General features: G+C 42.2%; 1 protein-coding gene across 4 annotated transcripts in view; it reads left to right on the top strand.

The window, feature by feature from the left end:
- Positions 1-1,085: 1,085 nt before the first annotated feature.
- The window catches only part of SYT1 (synaptotagmin 1), a 354,682-nt gene continuing 334,447 nt past the window's right edge, over positions 1,086-21,320 (top strand). For 2 of the 4 annotated variants that reach the window (XM_079991846.1, XM_079991843.1), the window contains exon 1: positions 1,086-1,503. The gene's annotated coding sequence lies outside the window, so the exon portion shown is untranslated. Of the gene's footprint in view, positions 1,504-1,816; positions 1,942-2,063; positions 2,330-21,320 lie in introns of those variants that run through there. The other 2 variants (XM_079991845.1, XM_079991844.1) reach the window with 2 other exon arrangements.

Below are 21,320 nucleotides of genomic sequence, written 5' to 3'. Positions count from 1 at the left end.
AGTCATTTTTACTAGTTACAGTTGCCTACTTCCTCAGAGCTTTAGGGTAGCTCCGGTTCATAGCTTAATTGGACACTTGTAACCCACTAAAAAGAAAACAAAAATGTGCTTAACCGAACGTGTTGTTACAGAGCAATTATCTGATCGATTCATAATGAACACAAGCTGTAAAGACCTCTGAAAACTACGCTTTCTACTTTACTTCAACCCTGAATGCTATAAAGACCATACAATTCAGATCGAGATTAGTTTTACTATGGCTAGAAAAAGAATGTGGGAGAAAGATAATGCGAGAGAGAGCGAGAGCGAGAGCCAGCGAGAGAGGGTGTTTTCCCCCTTAGCTCAGGCAAATCCCTGTAGCATTGCAAAGGAAAAAGATGGCTTTTAATAAATAAATAAATGAATGCATGATCAGCTTCGGTAGCCTCAGCGTACAGGAAAAGAGGTAGCCCCTTACTTGTTTGGGGGGTGAGGAGGTTTTGCTTTCAATTTGCCCCTCCCCTCCGCAGCTCCTGCATCTCCCTTTCGATGCCTCTCTTTTGTTGGTCTGAAAATGCCATGCTGTAAATTTCCTGAGATTTGGGGCGGGGGGCGGGGAGTGGGAGATAGAGAAGAGGGCGGAGGGGGACGTGGAGAGAGAGAGAGAGAGAGAGAGAATATGAATCAGGTCACCCGGGCGACTGCCTTTCCATTGCAGAGCTTGAGTTTAAGGTGGAGAGAGAGAGGGGTTCTGGGACACAAACACCCAGTCTCTCTCTCACACACACACCCTTTGACAATTCCAAAGACCAGTTTGATGTCCTTGGTTGTCATTCGCAGGGAACTCCCTCCCCAGCCCCCCCCCCCCAGCATCTCCCCGCTGGAAGAGAGCGCTGGGCTGCTGGGCGGAGGCGGGGGGAGGCGAGAGCAGAGCGATGGGAAGGCGAACGTAGCCATGGGATGGGCGCAGCTGCCGCCTAAGCCAAGCCCCACCTAGGAATCCGGCCGGCGGATTGGCCGCGCGGCGAGCAAGCCCCGCCTCCCGGCCAATGGGGCCGCGGCGGCTGGGCGATGATGCTCTTGCCTTGCTGTGGAGGGATTCCTGGAGAAGCTGCAGAGCCCGTGATGCTCCGGCCTCGGCTCGGCCCGGCCCCCCTCCCCGCCCGGCGCCTCTCCTCCCCCTCCTCCTAGCCAGCCTGCCTGCCTGCCTGCCTGCTTGCCTGCCAGCAGCGGCTGAAACTTAACCCCCAACGCAAAGCCCAGCTCTCTGCGAGCCGGGGAGGGGAGGGCGGGGGGACACTACGCGGACCTGCTCCTGGCGCCGGTGTGCGTGCGTGCGCGCGCGGGGTGTGTGGGAGGTGACTGGCGTCCCCGCACACTTTTGAGTGCCATTCTTGTTTTGGCGGGGCTTTGTTATTGAAGTCTGCCATCCCGGGAGAGGCGCAGCGCGCGAGGGAGAGAGAGAGAGAGAGAGAGAGAGCAAGACTCTGAAGGACAGAGCGCGCCCGCTTCGCCGGTTGCCAGGTAAGGCAGCGAGCGTGGAGCGGCACTGCTTGCTGCTGCTGCTGCTGCTGCTGCTTGGAGGGGCTTCTTGGCGGCTCCCTCCCGCCTCCTGGCTCGGCCGGGGTCTCTCGGAGTGTGTGTTTGTGGGTGCGTCGTGTCTCGTGTGTGTGGAGAGAGAAGGAAGCTGGGAGCCGGGCTGAGGAGGAGCACCCGGGTGGCCTCTCTCTGGAAAGGGCGACTGGCTGGGGCGGGGAGGGGGGGGGGGGGAAAGCAGCACATGTTTCTCCCTCAGACCCTGGGAAAGCAGTTTGGCCCGTGGCTGCTGACTTGGGGGAAGCAACGGCGGTGATAACGGTGGGGTGAAGCTGGGCTGGGTGGACGTCTGACAATCTCCACCCACTCCGCTCCGAAAAGCCCTCCACCCACCTACTGTTTCTCTTCTGGAGGAAAAGTCAGCTGGTGGGTGACATGGGGTGAAATGGAAAGAGGGGGAGGGGTGGAGACGTGGGGCGGACGGGGGGGGGGGCAATGAATCCAGCCTGCAACCCAGTGACGGAAACAGGCTCAAAGCAGTGTCCAAAGCAATGAAACTGCTTATAAGGCAGGAAGCAGATCTTCAAAGCTCCTGCTGACGGGTTGAAGGGGAATCAGCTTCCGAAAGGATCTGTTTGCTACTTGTTTTCCTTTTCCCCGAGGGAACAACAACAACAAAGGGGGTGTTTGGGGGGGAAAAAGTTAATTGCAGTTCATTTTTAAAGTGTCGACCCCTCTGATTTCACATCTCTTCTGCTAACCATTGATTATTTGATAAAGAAAGAGTTTCTGCATCAACAATTTCCAACATCAGGTACTAAACCAACCAACCCTCAACCCCCAATATGTTTGATTAGCAGCTTAAGATTTCACTTGCATCCTTTCTGATGCACAGCATTGTAAGCTTTGATACAGAAATAGGTGTTATTCTCCGGCAGTATTCCCTAAAGGACGGGCAAGGTTTTGGTTGTGATGGTTGTGGTAATGGCACATGACTAAAGTGATGCTTTTGAAAATACTGATTGTCATGGATCTCTGATCTACCCTTCCTTGTAAGATTTTAAAATTTGTATTTACATTAAGCATGCCCCTTTACTTCTCCTTCATAGTTTTCTTAGTATTTTTGCTTCATCTTGGGGCAATTTATAATGGCCTATTGATAATATATCCATGCCATATGGTGTTAGTGGTGTGGTTGAAAACAAAATTCATGTATGCTTACTTGCATGTTAACAAAAAGTTAAAGAAGTAAAAAAAAGTTATGGAATTGGTTATTTTCTCCCTTAATAATATGGTGTCTCTTGATGTTTTCTTATAAAGACATCAAGCCGCTTACTGGAGTATAGTACGTAAATTAAGCAAACTCATTGGAATGAGGCTTCATAGCATTCTGTAATCTTCAACATTCTGTAATTCAATCATTGCTGATACAAGCTGCCTTTTACCATTATTCATCAGACCCAGCTGAGTGATTTCTGTCAGATGGGAAGTGGTAGGAAGAAGTCTCTAGGTAAATGTAACTGGAAAGCTTTCCAAGTAGAGTTCTAAATGAGCAGAGAACAAAAATACACGGCCACAATCTGTAGATGGTATTAGCATTCTAATAAATCTTTCCTTCCAATTGTCATGGGAGATGTCAAGTTTTGTTTTCTTAATGTTGATTTGTGACTGGAGTAGAGAAACGGACCTCTGTGCTTCTGACCTTGTGAATTTTAGTAGAAAATGCCATATTTCAGCAGCTAATTCCATGTTTTTCAAACACTCTGGGTTCTCTTCAGAGGTCAGCCAGTATATAGTCGTTTTAGATACTTAGGTGTTTTAACCCCACAGCATGAGCCTTATTTGTGCAACCACATTTCGAGCTGATGAAAAGCTGCCCTAGTTTTGCCCAGATTCTCTGTCTTCTTGACTATTGTTAATGGCAAGAGTTATTTTTAATTCTAAATCGGATATAACAAACAGATTATAAGGACAGACGTTCGGTTGAGTCAACAGAAAGCCTCACAGGGTTAATCTTAAATCCTACGTTTAAAACCACAGCAGCTGAAACTTGATGTTTTAAAGAGCTATCATCTAGCTGGGCTGGCAGTGAATTATATCTGCTAAATATGTGTATGTTTGACATCCATTCATTATGCTGGAATGGAGACAGAAAGCAAAACCTTCAGGAGACTTCAGATTGCTAAGAAATACAGTGTCTCAAATGAATAAGTACACCTGATCTATTCCAGAGGGATAGCTATGCTCATCTATTGTGGCAAAAACAATGAAAAGTCTTGTGGCACCGTGAAGGCTAGAATATTTAAGGCGCTGCAAGACTTTTTCTTATTTACACCTGACCTAGTTTTATGTCTAGGGAGATATTTAGGAGTTGTTGCTGTTTTAGTCTGGGGGAAAGAAGTGTCTGCCTAGGGTGAGGTCTAGATTAAGGTAGCATATTACTTTGTTCTGGTACCTTGGAATGTATGAAACATACATGACTTGAGAATTGAGAAGTAGAGTGGGGAGTCACCCACAGTACTCATCTGCACTGGTGTATTTCCATTGAATTGTCAATGAGTCTACTCCATTATAAGAGGTCTTCGAACCTAATTTGTTTCTAGTAAAAACCATAACAGGAGACAGATACTGTGAACAGAGCAAATTTTGAAATAGAGCCACAGGACATAGGATAATGGCATGCTGTTGGAAATTATGAGTGTTGCAGTTGCAAAAGCATGAAATGCTTCTCTGTAGCTATTTCATTCCAACATAATCTTCCTACACATTAAAAGAGCGCTTAAGTGAGCTTTGTTAATGAATGATGACAACCTGCTAGCTCTGTTTTAAGGGATTTTATGCCAGAATTAGGAGTTTGATCCCACAGTTCAAAGCCTGACTCTTCTCTCCCCCTTCCCACTAAGCAAATACTGTACAAAATATGTCATGCTTAACTCATCTGACAGTTGTTCATATCAAATATATAACGAGAATTATGGGATAAAGCTGTATTATATGTTGATGGTTCATAAGACCGCTGAAATATCTTGCATGGAGTTTGTAGCAAAGGTTGTTGGAGAGATACAGAGGTAGAAGGGGACTACTTGATGGAGAGCTGAGAAAAGTATATACCTATTTGTCCAGTTACTAGAATAATACTAATAACCAAATGAAGGTTAATGGTAGTTGATGGATTTATACAGTTAGTTTATTACAAATATTGTGCAGAATTTAAAGACATGTTTTACAAGTTACCCTTCTCGAAGCCCCAATATGATTGATGTGGCTTTAGATGGAAATTGAAACATTTGTTCATGTTGTAGCCTTTTTTTGTTTATACAATGATAAATGAGGATTAAAAACCAGCAAACTCAGTTTTATTATTTGAGACATACAGTATTCTGAGACTGAAGTGTTAAAATAATTGACAAGCAAGTGTACAAATACTCCCATAAGGTATTATGAAAGTTGAGTTCTATGTGTTGCTAAATATTGATGATGACTATATATTTTTTCCAGCCAAGGCACTATGTCTAGTATTCTAATGGTGACTCCCCCCCCACCCTGATAATACTATATATATTTCTCAGAGCTGTAGACTCTGTGATCTTAGTATACAATTCTAGAAGTAAAAAATGTATGAATAAAGCTGCAATTCTCTATCTACTTACCGAGATGTAAGCCCCATTAACTTAATAGGACTTACTTCTGAGTAGGCATGCAGAGGAATGGCGGCAATTTGCATTTTGTTGGTCCTCTAAAAGATTTGTTTGTTTGAGTATTATTCTGTATCCAGAACAGCTTAATTTCTTAGAAATTCGTACATGAAAAGCTTTTGAAATAATGCGTGGAGGTGTATGTACCTATGGTATTTATAAAGAATGCTTCACCTTAAATTGTTTAAGTGACTAAATACAGTATTATGTAAGCAAATATTTTGGGGATTTTTATGTACAAACGTAATCTGAACAGCTGAAGATAAGTCTTACTTTCATGCTACGCATCAGTCAGTTGGAGGGGATTTTGAAAAAAATCAAATAATATTGTTTCTTGTACAGAAGCATAACACTTGCAAAAAATATGGAGTCTGCATGATTTTTTTAAGGGCACCTTCAACGATTATTTTGATGCAAAGCTACCAGATAGACACAGTACTAATATGCAGTCCACCTAAATTTTAGATTCTAAATCTTCCCATTGCCTAGGATTTAGGTGGATTTGAAGAGAGGTCATTGTGTGAAAAAGTTATCACCCAAACAAAATGTAATCTTTTGCAGAGTTCATAACAGAAATGGGAGATTTACAAATGCACAGGTCTTATGCGTATTTCAGTTTGAAACAGCTATGCGTGTGTTTGGGGGTTTTTTTGTAACATACCGTATAATGATAAAAGCATTTCAGCTTTCTATCCCAGTTTTCATTAGCGGTAGTCCCATTGACCATGGTGAGCTTACTCTAGAAAAAACTGTTTTGAGGATTGCGACCCAAACCCCTCAGACAATATCAATTTTAAGTAGATTGGTTTAAAATTGCTCTGGGATTTTTAGCATTTCTTATCTGTCATTTTTTTGTTTGGTTTTAACCAGTTCCTTTAAGTGACATCCATGGGGAATTACTTATTTTCTCTTCTAGAGGGAGCTCTGCCTCTCACTTCTTGAATGTGTAGATACTCGAGAAACCTGTAGTCCACTTCTCCTTGAGCCAGAGTTGCCATGGAGAGAAAAATGCTTAAGTAATAAAGCAGCACACAGTACAATTATTTAACAAGCTAATTATTAAATAGCTGATACTATCTTATACTTTAGAATCCCTAATGCTTCGCAAACACACATGTACTGATGTCCTTTTGGCAATGTCAATCTAGGGAACATATTTAATATACAAGGCAAATGTAGTATTATGATTGCTATTATAAAATCTTTATAAAGTTCAGTTAAAAGCTTTTGCATATCTGTAGTACAGAATGAGAGTATATACAGTGTTATTTGCAAATGTATACAGACCGTATGCCTTTTGGAAACATCTTGGTTTTTTATATTATATCACTCATTTTTATGTTTTGCCTTTTCTGGTACGGACACTGCAGTAGGTATTAGTCACATGACAAGCAGTCAGCAATATAACGGATGAAAACATAATAATAAAGCCCCATTTTTTAAACAGAACAGCTGCATCTTTTCTATTAAATGCCAACCCAGCTAACCATGCAGTGCAACCCATCTACTCTGAAGTAAGTCTCATTGAGTCCAATGGGACTTGCTTCCAGGTAGGTGGGTCTAGGATTGCAGCCAACGAAAGTTCTTACTGTGCTTCCTGCTCTGTACTCAGGATTTGGAAACATCCAAAGGATTATGGGGGCAGCACCCAGAGTGCCTATTCACATATTTTAGATCTCCTCACTAGGCACAATGAATACATTGATGAGTGGGTATTCTCAAGTGGTCCTAAAGAATTTAGTGGGACATGGGATAAGATGTACACAGTTTGTGTGTGTGCTTGTGAAATATATGTAATTGTTTTTTCATCTGCTGTAACACTCCAGTAAAAAATCCTGATGTCATGAGGCCATACATTTGGACAAGCAGCAGTAAAGTATACACACATTAGACAGTGAGAAGTATAGTTAAATGGGGATACACAATTGACTTGTGTGACTGAGTGACTCAGACAAATCTGGTTGGATAATAACTTTGGTGCAGGCTTGATGATGCTTATCCAACAACTTTCTTGTGTAATGAGAATAAATTACCACCTGAAAACCTCAAAATAGAGGAAGACAGTGGGGTTGAAATTTAATTCCTTAAGTGAAAAATTTTTTCTTAACTGCTTTCCATGGAATAATAATCCTACCTGCTTTTTAAAAATTAGGTTGGATACTTCCTTTGTTATCCCACCTAATAAAAAAGCAGATAGGATAGGTCTCTGCAGCCACAGTAGGTGCTGTGATTCTCCAGCACTTTGACTTCATGCCCAGAGGTGCACTCCATTATCTCTCGAGACAAAAGGATGCCAACAACTTCCTTTGTTGCCTGTCTTTTCCTTATAGATGATAGCAACTTCATCTATGTTGATGACAATTGTGTTTGCCCCTTATACAAAGATTAGTTATGTTATTTCTCCATAGGAGAGCAAGACTGGTGACCGCTTCCAAAGGACGAGACAATTTTTTGTTGCTGCTGCTGCTACTGAGGACCTTTTTAAATATAAATGTCCCCCAATCCCCCACTGCTGTCATGGAGGTATAAGATCTAGGAAGCTCTGTATTTTGTTTTATACTGTAGCTATATAATTGCTGGTGTTTGCTGCCAGCTGATACAGTTGAGCAAGGTCTCTGGATCCATAGGATAGTCATGTAGCTGTAATGTCTATCAACTTTGCCCTTTGATGTGGAGGCTATTAGCCGTGATGGCTGTGTTCTACCTTCACTATTAGAGGCAGTGTTCTTCTCAATACTAGTTTCTGGGGATCGCAGGTGGGCAGAGTGCTGTTGCACTCCTGTCCTGCTTGCTGACTTCCTGCAAGCATCTTGCTGGCCTCTGTTAGAACAGAATGTTGCTTTAGAAGGACCACTGACCTAATCCAGCAGACTCTTCTTATGTTAATATGTTTGCTACTTCACCTCTTCTGCAAGTAACTATAACAAACCCACAAACCTAGCACAAACATTGCCTGGCCAGATAGAAAGTTAGAACTCATCATTGTGATGTAGGGGTTCTTGGTTTTATACAGATTGCAGGTTTTTGAGGTGTACCTCTTAGTCTTAGGGGGTTGAATCTAATGGTAGCTTTGCAGTAGCAAGGAGGTGCTTATGCTAATGTGACAAACAGCATCTAGCTTTTGCTGATTCCCCTCTGCTGACTGCAATTGTTTGCACCCTAACCCACACCCTTCCAGAGGATCTCCCAACGAAAGCATTTTTAAGGGGTTCCAGGGGGCTGCAGTGAGTAGGGGTTTTTTAAAAGCAAAACTCAGGTGCCTTGAGTTGCACAAGCAGACATGCTTTTTGTTGGTGCAAAACCCTGGTGGATACAAACCAGGAACTTTAGCCATGCTCAAAATATATGTTCCAAGTTTCTGAAATTGTTGACTGATGTTAATGTTTAATGGGTTAAGTGCTCTAGAGAGCACTCCTTCTTATGCTGAATGGGAATGTGTGCATTTGTGTGAGCAGGTGAGTGGGGTCAGGTGGCACTCCAAGGAGCAGGGAGCGCGTGATCATCCCCTGTACCCTTTTTTTTTTAATTTTCAAAGCTGGTAAATAATAGTACTAGGCTGAAAATACAATTATTTCATTTGAACTTGTAAAGTGTTTAGTGGAAAGAACAAAGTCATAAGAGGGGAAAACAGAGGTCAAAGACCTCAATGGAGGTCAAATAAATCTTCATGGTAAACTGCTTAAGGCTTTCAGCAGCCTTGTATTGCATCTTGGTTCATTTTTAAAAATGGTTTACAAAGTGAAATTAGAATGCTGTTTTCTGTACTGATGTGTATATACAAGTCTCTCCTTTTTGCTAGTTTCCTGATTAAGTGCTGAAAGAAAAGTGTTCCAAGAAAGCCATATAGATGAGGGGGGAAAGCTTTAAGGGACCTAATCCATCTGGCTTGATTGTGATTTTCCAGACTTCTAATTTGTTTTTACTAAATGTACTGAAAATAATACTCCCAAGTTGGCCTTGCTTGTTTAAAATAGCTGTGGTAATAAATGTATACTATTTGCATATATATTAATCATTGCTTATAAATATTGACAAACATATTATTCAGCTTAGAAGAAATGGCACTGGCTTCTTTGTAAAAATGTTTAGTGACTATTGGAGTTAAGTGCCGAGCATGTTAGCTTAACGCAAAAGTGCTATTAAAAGCTGTAACCTTATAAAAGGATGTTGCTCACCCAGATCACACCAGCTGGCTTGTGGAGGAACAAACTGTTCATTAAGAGGGATCTGTCCAATTCCTGAAGTCGTGGCTGCGGTGCTTGGAAGGGTTCAACCTTGCCACCAAATGTCTTTCTCCTTTTTCGTCCAGTTGTTTGGTCTTTCCCCTGCTAAATTTCTGAATAAAATATATTAATAACCCCATACAAAACTGAACACTAATTCTTGGCATAATGTTGTTCTGCAGTCAAGGACCTATTGTAATTCTCATTTTTAATGTGAACAGCCGATTCTGAGGGATTGATAATAAATCCAGTTTAATTTGCATTAGGCTGAATCTTTGTTCTAAGTAGGGCTTTTTGTTGTTTGTTAGCAAAGCAGCTATTCTAATTTTTGGAGGCATCAGATTATTATTTTTCAGATTTCACTAACAAATAGACAGATTTACACTGATGCATCTCTATATCTCATCATTTCCTTTTTTTTGAGGGTGTTCCTCCCAACATACTTGTGTTGGCTGTTACAGATGTCTCATATATGTCCTTCTCTGAAGTTCAAATTAGCCTGTTAAAAGCATTCCAATATTAAGACAGGAAATCCATTACTATTACACATTTTCAAGGGTGACGAGAAACAAGAAGTTAGGTATATTTGCCTGTTGTATGCTGCCTACATGTTTAACAACCTGCATCAACCTGCCGCCTTCCAGATGTTTTGAGCTGGGCCTGATGGAAGTTGTCATCTGCAATATCTGGAGGGCACCAGGTTGATGAAGGCCGATGTACAAAATAATTGCTTCAGCTTGGGGTCTGTTTTTAACATTCCTGCTCAGAGTGTTAAAGTGGCATTTCCTCCTTTTGAAGATTTGATGCCTAAAAATGTTTTGAATGTCTAGGTTTGATGTTAGGAGGCTAATACAGCTGTTAAAATGCTTCAGGCACGTGCTTATTTAGGAGAACAAAAGTGTGAGAATTTGCTCATTCTCACATGGTTCCTGGCAGAAGGATACTGTCACATGAAACTTCCAGAAAAAATGAATTCACATTTTTCTAATTCTAATGGGAACATACTCAGTGCTAGAGATGTGCCTAATGCAGAACAGATATTTTGGCTGTGTCGTCGCTATTTAATATTAGAGATTTAATATTTTTCTATTACACAACATGCCTAAAATCCAACAAAATGGACAGTGAGGATACTCAGAAACGGATTGCGCTGTTTGAGGGAGTTGAAATGCCATCTTCCTGGTAGCAGGATTGCTGCCACTCACCAGGAGAGAAGGGGAGAAGAGCAAGATTGTGGAGAGGCTGGCACAGACACCAACCTCGCTGATGGCATCAACCTTGCTGCCAGGAAGCTAGCATTGCAGCTCCGCCCCAATGGACGAGTTGTTTCGGGGGGGGGTGGTATTCAACTATCTTGCTGGGTGGGCTTCCTGTCTCAGCTGCTGCACTTAGTGGAAGTCAAAAAGGCACTATTGAACGGTGTATACAGTGGTACCTCGGGTTACAGATGCTTCAGGTTGAGAACAGAAATCACGTGGTGGCAGCACGGCGGCGGTGGGAGGCCCCATTAGCTAAAGTGGTACCTCAGGTTAAGAACAGTTTCAGGTTAAGAATGGACCTCCAGAATGAATTAAGTTCTTAACCTGATGTACCACTGTATAGTAATCTTGCTTTCAGATGTCCCAAGTGGAACTCTGTGCTTAATGTCTTAGCATTACTGGTCTCAGAGGAAACTATTCTAGCCTGAATGTGACTGCCCAGAGAGGGAGGGGGCATAGCTCAGTGGTTAAGAACGTGCAGTTTCAATCCCTGACATCTCCAGTTAAAATGATCAGTTAGTGGGTGATACAAAAGACCTCTCTGCCTAGTATCCCAAGGAGCCACTGCCAGTCAGAGTAGGCAGGACTGGGCAAGATGGATGGACAGCTTGGTGTGGTATAAAGCAGCTTCCTATTTTCCCTGTATTCCTCAACCAGGCTGTTGCTGATGTTTCTCACAATTGGTATGCCGAATGGGTCCTTCCCCGGCACTGCAGGGTTCTATCACATTCTCCCCCGCCCCTGCTGAAATTAGGCTTGGGGTGCAATTTTGGTGAGAGGACTATTTCCTTTTCAGCTGTGCTCCCACTTCACAATTATGCTACCAACAACCTTTTATGGGTCACAATGGAAACAAGTCATGGCATGTTCATGGTGGCCGTGACAGTTTCTCCAGTTTGCCAAATGGGCTCATGGGTATGAAAAGGTTAGTGACCCCAGTGTACTAATTAATATGTTACCTACATTGACTCATATGTACAAGTGGCATCTCAAGGGAGTGTTCCACTTGTATATCTCAGTGATTGCATTCACAGAAGATTGCTTCAGTTTTCAGTGTACCTGGTTATGGAAGTGTCCTCTATGATCTTGATGTGCCATTTCCCTGAGATCCTATGGGATGAAGGGAGGTCTAAAAGTAGACCAAAAATACTGCTCCAATGATTAAACCACCTGTGTGTAAACAGATTATTTGCTTGTATCTGCTGCAGTGGCATAGTGTGGGTTGTCAGCACCCGGGGCAAGGCAAGTAATTTGCGTCCCCTAACCCATGGATTTGTGCCCCCTAACCCTAACCCCCAGATGTTGCGCCCGGTGCGGCTGGCCCCCCCTGCACCCCCCACGCTATGCCACTGATCTGCTGGCTTAGGTGTAAGTGTTTCTCTGCAAGTTCTGCCACAATAGGAATGTGGTGTTAGATGTCTGTCAGAAACCAGAGCTGGAGAACCAGTGGCTGTCTAAATGTTGTTGGACCACAATTCCCATCATCCATGATCATTGGCCATGCTGCCTGTGGATGATGTGAGTTGGCGTTTGACACTGTTTGGTTTTCTAGCTCTGCCTAACTCTCTCTCTCTTTGTACTTTTAAAACATAGCTCTGAAAATGATCCCTGGAGTCAATGCATTTAAATATATTTGACCTGTAAAGATTGCTCTAAATCTTAGCATACCTTTAACTGAATTACAATAAATAGTGAAGAAAGGTTCACAAATCAAGTTTTACATTGTCAATCATCTAGACAGGGCAGGCTTAAATGCCTTGACCAGGTATTATTTTTCTTTATGTTCCTTCTCTTGTCATGGTTTTAAGGACTTGGCAAGTGATTGAGAAGGTTAGCCTAAAAAAACATATTTCAAAATGCTTGGCATATATTATAATACACATAAGAGGACCAGTTTCAGCACCAAAGCACCTGGGGGTTGAAAACATGGTGCTTCAACTGTCCCAGAGCTTCCCATTAAAATGGGCAATCCATTCAAGAATTTGGTCCTTTCTGGAGGCCTGTTCATTAAGAGTTTACGGTTATTGTTAGGTTTTCTTGGCTTCAAAATTGTGCTAGTAACTTTTCCACATTTGTGCAACCATGACTGGTTCTTAGGGGTGAGCAGCATGTGGTCTACAGCTTGTGAATGGCACCCCACCAGCTAGACAAAACACAAAGATGGCTTGCCTTTTCTGTTGCTCTCCTTCCTTGCCCAGCCAACACATAGTCCCTGCTAAGACTGTTAAGGCCATCGTGTGGTGGCAGCATTGGCAAAAGCTGAAGGGAAGATGCAAAAGATGAAATGAGTCAGCAAGCAGGGAGGAAAGTAAAGATGCAGGGCAGGGTGGGGAAACTCAACTTCTGGAGATGCCACAAAACAATCAAGCACTTTCGAAATGTTTTGCAGATGAGTAGGGAAGTGTGACCTGGACAGGCATGAGAACCATCAGGCCTGGTGGCCAAACACAATTCTCCAGACCTCTCTGTTTGGCCATTGGAATACTCCCCAGGCCATGCCCCCTCTGCCTAGTCCACACCTCTCATGGACTCTGCTTCACACCCTAAGTGTCCTGCCTCACTGTAATGTTCCCTGGATTTTGATAATGCTACTAGCATACGTCCCTTGGACGGTTTCCCAGAAGAGTATGTGGCCTTCAAACTTAAAAAGGTTTCCCACACCTTCCATAGGGTGGACAAACTCCGAAATTGGTAGGAAATGCCAGAGATCCCTAAAGGCAGGTAGTTTGAGTTTGATCGATAGTAGGCAATGTGAATCAGGCTGACTGTGCTAGGGTAGAAAACTGGAGCTGTGGTCTGTTTTTGGAAGCAAGCTTGAGTTTCGGGTCACCTGGAGAAAGGGTCCAAATTAATGAGGGAACTTTTACCAAACAGTTATACCTGTATATTCGTGTCAGTCATATGGATATGAGTTAGGGTTTCTTTGGTTTCTTTCCTTTGGTTTCTTCCAGTTGTATAGGAAATGATGTGATCCATTTCCCATATTTTCTGAATGTAAGTGGCCATTCTGTGTCCTATCTTGATTCCCAGTCTGTTGTACCAGCTAGTTAGAAATTCTCCAGTCAGGGCTCTAACCCCTTTGTTCTTTGTCAAACTTTGTAAATGTATTTATTCATTCATTGAATAAGGTAAATTTATTACCTCCCTTCATCTGTAGATCACATGTTCTCCATTCGACATACATAGTACTTACTTAGATAGACCCTTTATTAATGAAATACTGTTATGATCGTTTGAAATGCAATTATGTAAAGGACTCATTATATCTGTTTTCCACTAGAAATATCTCCATTATCTGTTTCATAAGCCAAAAAAATTCAGTTTTGTAAGTCAGTTTCCAATTCTTTTATACATCGCCAGGGTTCCAGGATTATCATCATACGAATGAGGGCAGTAGGTGATAGATTAAAGACAACCACAACTCCTCAGTGTAAGTCCAGCATACTAGTCTATACCTTGTACAGATGCTTCTTACTTGCTTCGTAGCCATTGCAGAAAGGCCCTAATCAGACTGAATGTTATTAACCTGCCATCTCTGTTTGCCTGTGAGAAGCTCCTTCCATTTTGAGTCTCGACAATTTGCAAAATGATGCATGCTTAGGGACTGTTAGTCATGATTCGTACCCTAGGCAGCAATTCAGACTGACTTTAATGATGAGGGGCCCGTCAAATCGAAGGGATCAGCAACAAAGGTCACAGAAGAGCTTGACCTAGGGTACTTCCAGATGCGAACGATTTAGCAGTAGCCGGTCATTGCTGCTCTGCTTTAAGCTGCACATAGAACAGTAATTTCATTTTGATACTTTTGGAATCCAAATACCATTCCAGCAGCATAGTCAAATTATCAATATCCCTTTCCCTAACCCCAGATGGTGTGGGAACTTAGTATGAGGGTTAATTACTCCCCTCACTGTTTTCCCAGTCATGATTGTTCCCCTGCTGCATTTTTTTTTTTGGGGGGGGGAGGGAGGGAGGAAAATGGATAGAAGGGCAATGCAATTTGGAAACAGAAGGGTTAAAGTAGTGTAGAATTGATTCCCAGAGAAGAGAGATGAACCGTAGTAAAGGAAATTGCTAGAGCACAATCTATACAGGCCATTATTGACCTGAAGAGGCCAGAACTGCTCCATGATAGGCTGTCCACAGCTAGAGAAAATGGTGAAGCTGTTCCACTGTGTAAAAAACAACAGCCAATAACCTGGGTTTTCTGGGCTGTGGAAAAGGGGACAAGGAAGCTGAAAAGTAATGGGACATTTCGATCACTACATCATGTATCCAATACTGTTGCTTGAAACTCAAGTGGCTTTGGTGGCAAAAAGTGCCTTCCATCAACTTTGGACAGTGGCCCAGCCATGATAGCTCAGTTGGTAGAACATGAAACTGTTAATCTCAGGGTCATGGGTTCGAGCCACACTTTGGGCAAAACATTGCAGGGCTGGAACTCTCATTCTACAATTCCAAGAAGATAGTGATAGCCTAACATATGTTCTCTGTGCTGTGGTTAGATTACTGCATTGTGTTTTACTTTTGTTGATGGTTCAGAAACTTCAACTGGTGTGTAATTAAGCAGCCAAGTTGCTCACTGGGGCAAGATGGTCTGAGCACAAGACACCAATGACTGCATTGCCTACCAGTTAGTTTCCAGACCCAATTCAGAGTGCTGATTTTGACTGATAAAGCCTAATGCTCAGGATCCCAATAGCCCAAAGCCTGCCTCCCCTAATGTGACTCAAAACAGAGCCTGCACCAGGCAAAATATACTTGTCCTCCCAGGTTATTGGATCTTTGTTTCCTTCTTATTTTTTAGTGGAGTGGGGTTGAATTGGATCATCTTTTGAGATACATGTGTGTTTTAAGATCTTTTTAAACCCTTGTTTTTATAGTTGTTTTAATGTTCATTTTTGTAATTTGCTGCGAGTTTCAATTTTCTGAAAAAAGCAAATGATGATGATGATGATGTTATAAACAAAAACAGCTGTTCCACAGTGTGGAAGCACCCCAGAAACTAGACCTGAGCCAATGCTTATCCACCAAGATACCTCTGGACATGTTTCCCCAATCCCTGATCCTGTGGTTCCCAGGAAACTCACATATCTTCTCACTTGGGGCCCCACTGCACGATCACGAGTGTAGACAATCAACAAGGAGTTATTCAACTCTAACTTAAGTTTCCAGACTTTCCTGTGAATTCTTGCTCAAGATAGGTAGGAAAGAATTGATCATTCTGTTCCTAGCTCATGACAACTGTGTGTGTGTAGTCAAGTCTTTCTAACCCTGTTTCTACATTAATCTTTAGAAAAGAATCCATATGAAAATTAATATTAAATATATGTGCTTAAATACACTCTTTCATGTATATTAATATGTTTCCTGAGCCAAAAACTATATTGCAAAAGTCATGTAAGTGCTAAGTCTGAAGGATGATTACATTTCAATCTTCATTAATTTGTTCTGTAGTTGGTATGTAGCTGTTAGCCATGATGGCTAAGTGAAACCTCTGTGTTCAGAAGAAGAATGCTGCTGAATGCCAATTGCTGAAAGGGACCTCAAGGTCACCTAGTGCAACCCTCTGCAGGAACCTAACTGCTGCAACATCCCCAGGCATCCCCAGGCTTCTCACTAGGTCACTGCTAGAGACAAGATGATGAGTTATAAATGGCTTAATCTTTAAAAAGACCTCTAAGCAGTGTACAACAGAAAAGCAGTAAACAATATCATAAACAAAAATACTACACAAAAACCTCTAAAACAACAATATAAAAATATTTAAAGAGAAATAAAACAAGAGAAATACATGCAGACATAAAAACCAGAACCTGATCTTATGCATCCTCGAAAAACCTGGCATGTCTTCATAAGGCATCTTAAGCAAAGGATGTTTGCTGCTTCAACTGTGGCAGAGAGAACAGCATCCCATGGTAGAGGAGCAATAGTGAAAATGGCCCATTTTTGGAACTGAATTTGGATGGAACTCTAGGCACATCAAAGAAGGGCCATTCTCACTCCAACATTCTTTTCCCTCCATATATTCTTAGCTCTAGTTTCACCTCACCCTTTCCTCCAAACCATCAGGGCAATTACAGTGGGACTCATCACATTTTATTCTCATAACGATGTGTTGAGGCAGATTATGTGTGAAATAGTAGTCCTCAAAACCACTTAAGGGCAAAGTGGGGCTTTCAAACCAATGGCAAACCCAGCATTATTTATGCAACTCACTAACTCTCATGGCAGCAATCTGCGTGCCTGTGAGACACTGTGGTTTATTTACTCAAACCACATCTGACTGCTGTTATCTTTTCAGGGTCTTAGTGATGGAAGATTCTAGCTTGTTTAAAATAAACCACATTATTCAGAGCTGAGCGTTTATGTGCAGATTTGCCTTATTATAGAGAAAATGACGTGTCTGTTCAAGAAATCCCTGCAGAGCTGTCAAAAATGAGCAAACCAGATCCCCGAATTGGGTTTTTGAATGGTAATTAAAACTTTTACAATGAGCTTGTTAGAAAGTCAGAAAGTTGGAGGTGATCCAACTTAAAATGTAGGCCCTTAAAAAAACACACCTTATCGTATCTTAAAAATATCCTGCAATTGAGCATAATGACTATGAGCATAAATTATCACAAATTTGTTCTAAATAGGCCTAGGATAAAAACTCTGTAAACTGCTTCTGTCTTGTATTAAGCCAGTTGCTCATTGACAAATATGGGGCAACTAGATGTTTTGTTTTAAGCTGGCCCATAGACCCGTGGGGGGAAAACTGGGAATTTTCACTTGCAGTGCAGTATTATGCATGACTGCTCCCAGGTAAGTGGGAATGAGCTCACGGCTTTAACTGGATGACCACTTTTCTTGCAGGCACAATGTCGTTGAATACTATAGACCTCAAGTCAGAGGTCCTGTAGGTCACAATTCTTTCTTCTCATAGCTCTCAGGATCTGTGGGCAATTCAAGCCAGGATAAAGACACAGCTCCCAGAGCTGATCCAGGCAAACCAATCCCTTTTATGGACAGAACTTTAACACTAATAGGCAGTCATGGTTTTGGTAATGCATGACCCCGTCACACTCGTGGCATCTCAGTTCTTTAAATGGCAACAGACTGTGATGTTAAAGCCCGAGGGTGTGAAAGTACATTTAAATGTAGCACTGGGGTGTGTGGGGGGGAATGCAAAGGAAAAAGAGTTTGACTATAAAAATATAAAGCAGGAAAGCTGGCTGTGGGGAAAATAAGGCACCAAGTGTATTGGAGGCTTATAATATTTATCTTCTTTAACGTGATACTAATAGATTTGTCATAGGATTGTATTTTGCATCAGGCCTATAGTGAAGTGTTAAATTAGAACAGTTTGAGAGGAACATTTCAATGTAGCTTGTGAAATACCATCATATGAAAATGGTCATCTGCCTCTAAATTTTCTCACTCATTTCCCACATCCTTCAAATAAATGCAATGATAGTTAAGCTTATGAAAAGAAGTTAAGGTATATATAAATAAAAACTAGGGAGTCTGTCAGGCTATCATAACAATTCTCATTATTGCAGTGTCTTTCATTGACTCAATCTCTCATATTTGCTGTGGGTCTTCTGATGTGATTATTTTACAATAGATCTGTTGAGCTTTGATTCATGGACAGGAAAAAAAATGACTTCATAAATATTTATTTACTTAGCAGAATCCTGCCACCAGCAACCAGATTCAGGAAAAAAATGTAGCTCAGATTATGTCTGTGAACAGCTTTAAACATTCACAAGTGTATATAAATGTTGCAGTTGTGACCTACAGGCATCTCCCAACTTATTCAGGAGTTACATTCCTGGATACTGTATGTATATGTGAAATCATTTATAGTGGGGAACCGGCTAAAAAGCCTGCAAACTCCTCCAAATCCCATACTGCATACTGCTTTAAGGATTATTCAGACAAAATGGGGTATCATTCTTAAAAATACATTAATAGCAGGAAAGGTTTCACTGGGGGGGGGAGGATATTTCATTCGACCCCTCCTGAAACCTACCATACTCCAGGCTGGCATGACTCCTGAATAGGAGCATTCTTGCCATGGGCTGGAGAAATATACAAATGGGTCCCCATTTTTATATTACTATCACCTGTTAAATTAGCTTTGGGGAGGTACAATCCTAATTGCTTATCTGACAGTGCAATCCAATGGATATCTATGCAGAAGTAAACCTGGGTGGTTGTTCAATGAGACTTTCCCCAAGGTACATGTCTATAGACCTACAGTTCAAGTAAACACTACATGAGTAACTAACTAAAAACTTTTTGCAATCTAACGAAAGCTGATATATACTGTATCTGTTCAGCTAGCATGAATACAGTTTGCCGTTTCTTAAGTTTTCCCTGAAATTCTAAAGCATAGAATTTGACCTGGTTAAAACTCCCTGGTGATTTCACTGCTGGTCCTGATCATTATTTTTGTGGCCAAGTGGGATTTCTGCATTTTTCTCCCAGATTTTTGCATGGCCCTAGAGAGCTTTGCTACCTTCCTCAGGTGCATAACAAACTTTACATGCTTAAAATGAGCTGTTTTTGTTACAAACATCTCCTGTAAATGGTTCAGTCCTCCTCCCTGTGATGTTCTCCTCAGTTACCTACAGAGGCGGAGCTAGCTGCTCTGGCACTTGGAGTGGCACACATGCCATGCACCTGGCAGTGGGGCCATGGGGCGGGGTGAGCATCCCAGGGAGCGGGGTGAGCATCCCAGGGGGGTGCCACCCATGGCGAGCTTCCCAGGGGCGCACTGCAGCCAGCTTCCTGTGGGGGGGGGAGCTATTCTGTTTGCCAGCAGCTTTCCTCCCTTCCCTCTTCCTTTTGATAGCTCAGGGAGGCTTCCCCCCAGGAAGCAGCCCGGGAGTGTGGGGCAGTGGTGCGCCACCCGCCCATGACTCCCAAGCATCCCCTGAGCTGTCAAAGCAAGCGGGGAAGGCTGCCAGGAAGGTGGCGCAGCTCCGCACCTTCCCCTCAAGGCTCGGGGTAGGCTTGGGAGTCGCGGGCAGGCGGCACGCTGAATGTCACCCCTCCCCAGTGATGATACCTGGGGCACACCACCCCCACCTGGTTACCTAGATGATATATATGTATCAATGTGAGGTTTAGCATGTGATGGATTCTTCCAAGCACAGAAATAAGACTAGGTGACTTTCAGATTACTTTCAGCCCAAGGCCCTCCGCTTTCCTGCTATTGCCATAGGCTGTAAATATGTGGGATCACTTTGTAAGATTATCAACCCCTGAAAAATTAAGACTTCCCTAGTTTTGGATAGACCATATGTTGCATTGTTTCGTTCCTGCAGTTGTTCATGCTGTATAGGATCATTCTTGGCATGAAGACAAACCAACACTGTTTTGCAATGTGGCTCCCTTAAGGTAGTCAGTTAGAAGAAAGAGGAGAAAACTTTAAGCGTGTGAAGGTGAGATAAACAGTATATTCTTAGCAATGCTTAAGACAAGGGCAATAATGAGATAAGCACCTATCATTTTACATTTAATCAGGGAGCCCACATTTCTAATTTTTCCTTTTCATCCTTTGCTCTTTCAAGAACAAGATGTTTCTTTCCAGATGGCTCCTGTGTATGCAAGGATGGAGATGCACAGCCCAATCTGTTCAGCTGCAGGCTCGCTCCTGAAAGGCATCTTTAGGTGCTGGAGATGCTAGCCTTTTCACTGTGGTTCAATAGCCCATCCCTTAGCAAATCTGTTCATTATGGTGCTTTTATTTCCAGCTAAAAAGCCTTTGGAGTAGCTTCCGTTCATAGTCGGCGATAATACTGTTCCAAGGGTCAGCCAATAAGAAGTGCACAAATTCAGAAAAGCCTGGCGCTTTCCTGTAGAGGGTGACTTTATTACCATTTGCAAACATGTTCATGCCAGCGTATAATTGTGACTGCAAGCTTTCATTGAAATTGTGGCCATTTTTTCTTCTTCTTCTATTGTGTCTGCAAAGACTTTTACATTCCTATCAATGTAGCATCCCGACTGAGACAGCATAGGGAATGATTTTAAATGAGATTCACTTCTGGTGTTTGAGCTCAACAAAAAAAGTGCCACACATGTTGTCACGAAGATACTAATTTGTGGCTAGAAACAAAATACACATCTTTGTTTCAGATGGACTCCAGATATATGGACACTTCTTGATATAATTTTGAAACCATCTTGTGCTACCTAGTTTCCAAGCTTTATTCATAAACATCCTAAAGATCAGATCACCTTGCCCTTTGAGATGCTCTCATCTGTATCTATCTCTCACTAGTTGGGAAACTTAAGTTCTCTTGAAAGGTGCCTGATGGCCCATTGGTCTCTCTTATTCTTTCTTTTCCCCTTTCCCTCTCTCATGAGCAAAAGGTACGAGGTAGAACATTGGTTTATTTCTGCTTTATTCATTCTTGGCTTTGTGGTACCTGGCCAGTTTAATAGTTTTCCATTAGCTTGATGGCTTGGGGAAGGTAGCTTGAAACAACAAGTATGAATGCAATAAGATATGATTGCCAATAAATAGCTGTGTCATATTCAGTATGCTGAAAGGTTAAAAGATGTCGTGTTTAATAATCAGAACATAGCTGCCATTAATATAGTAGACAATATGATTATATATGACACTGTTG

Source organism: Podarcis cretensis (assembly GCF_951804945.1).
Source record: "Podarcis cretensis genome assembly, chromosome: 10".
Taxonomy (NCBI): Eukaryota; Metazoa; Chordata; class Lepidosauria; order Squamata; family Lacertidae; genus Podarcis; species Podarcis cretensis.
The sequence above is the reverse complement of the archived record's forward strand: the minus strand, read 5'-3'. Positions and strand labels throughout refer to the sequence as shown.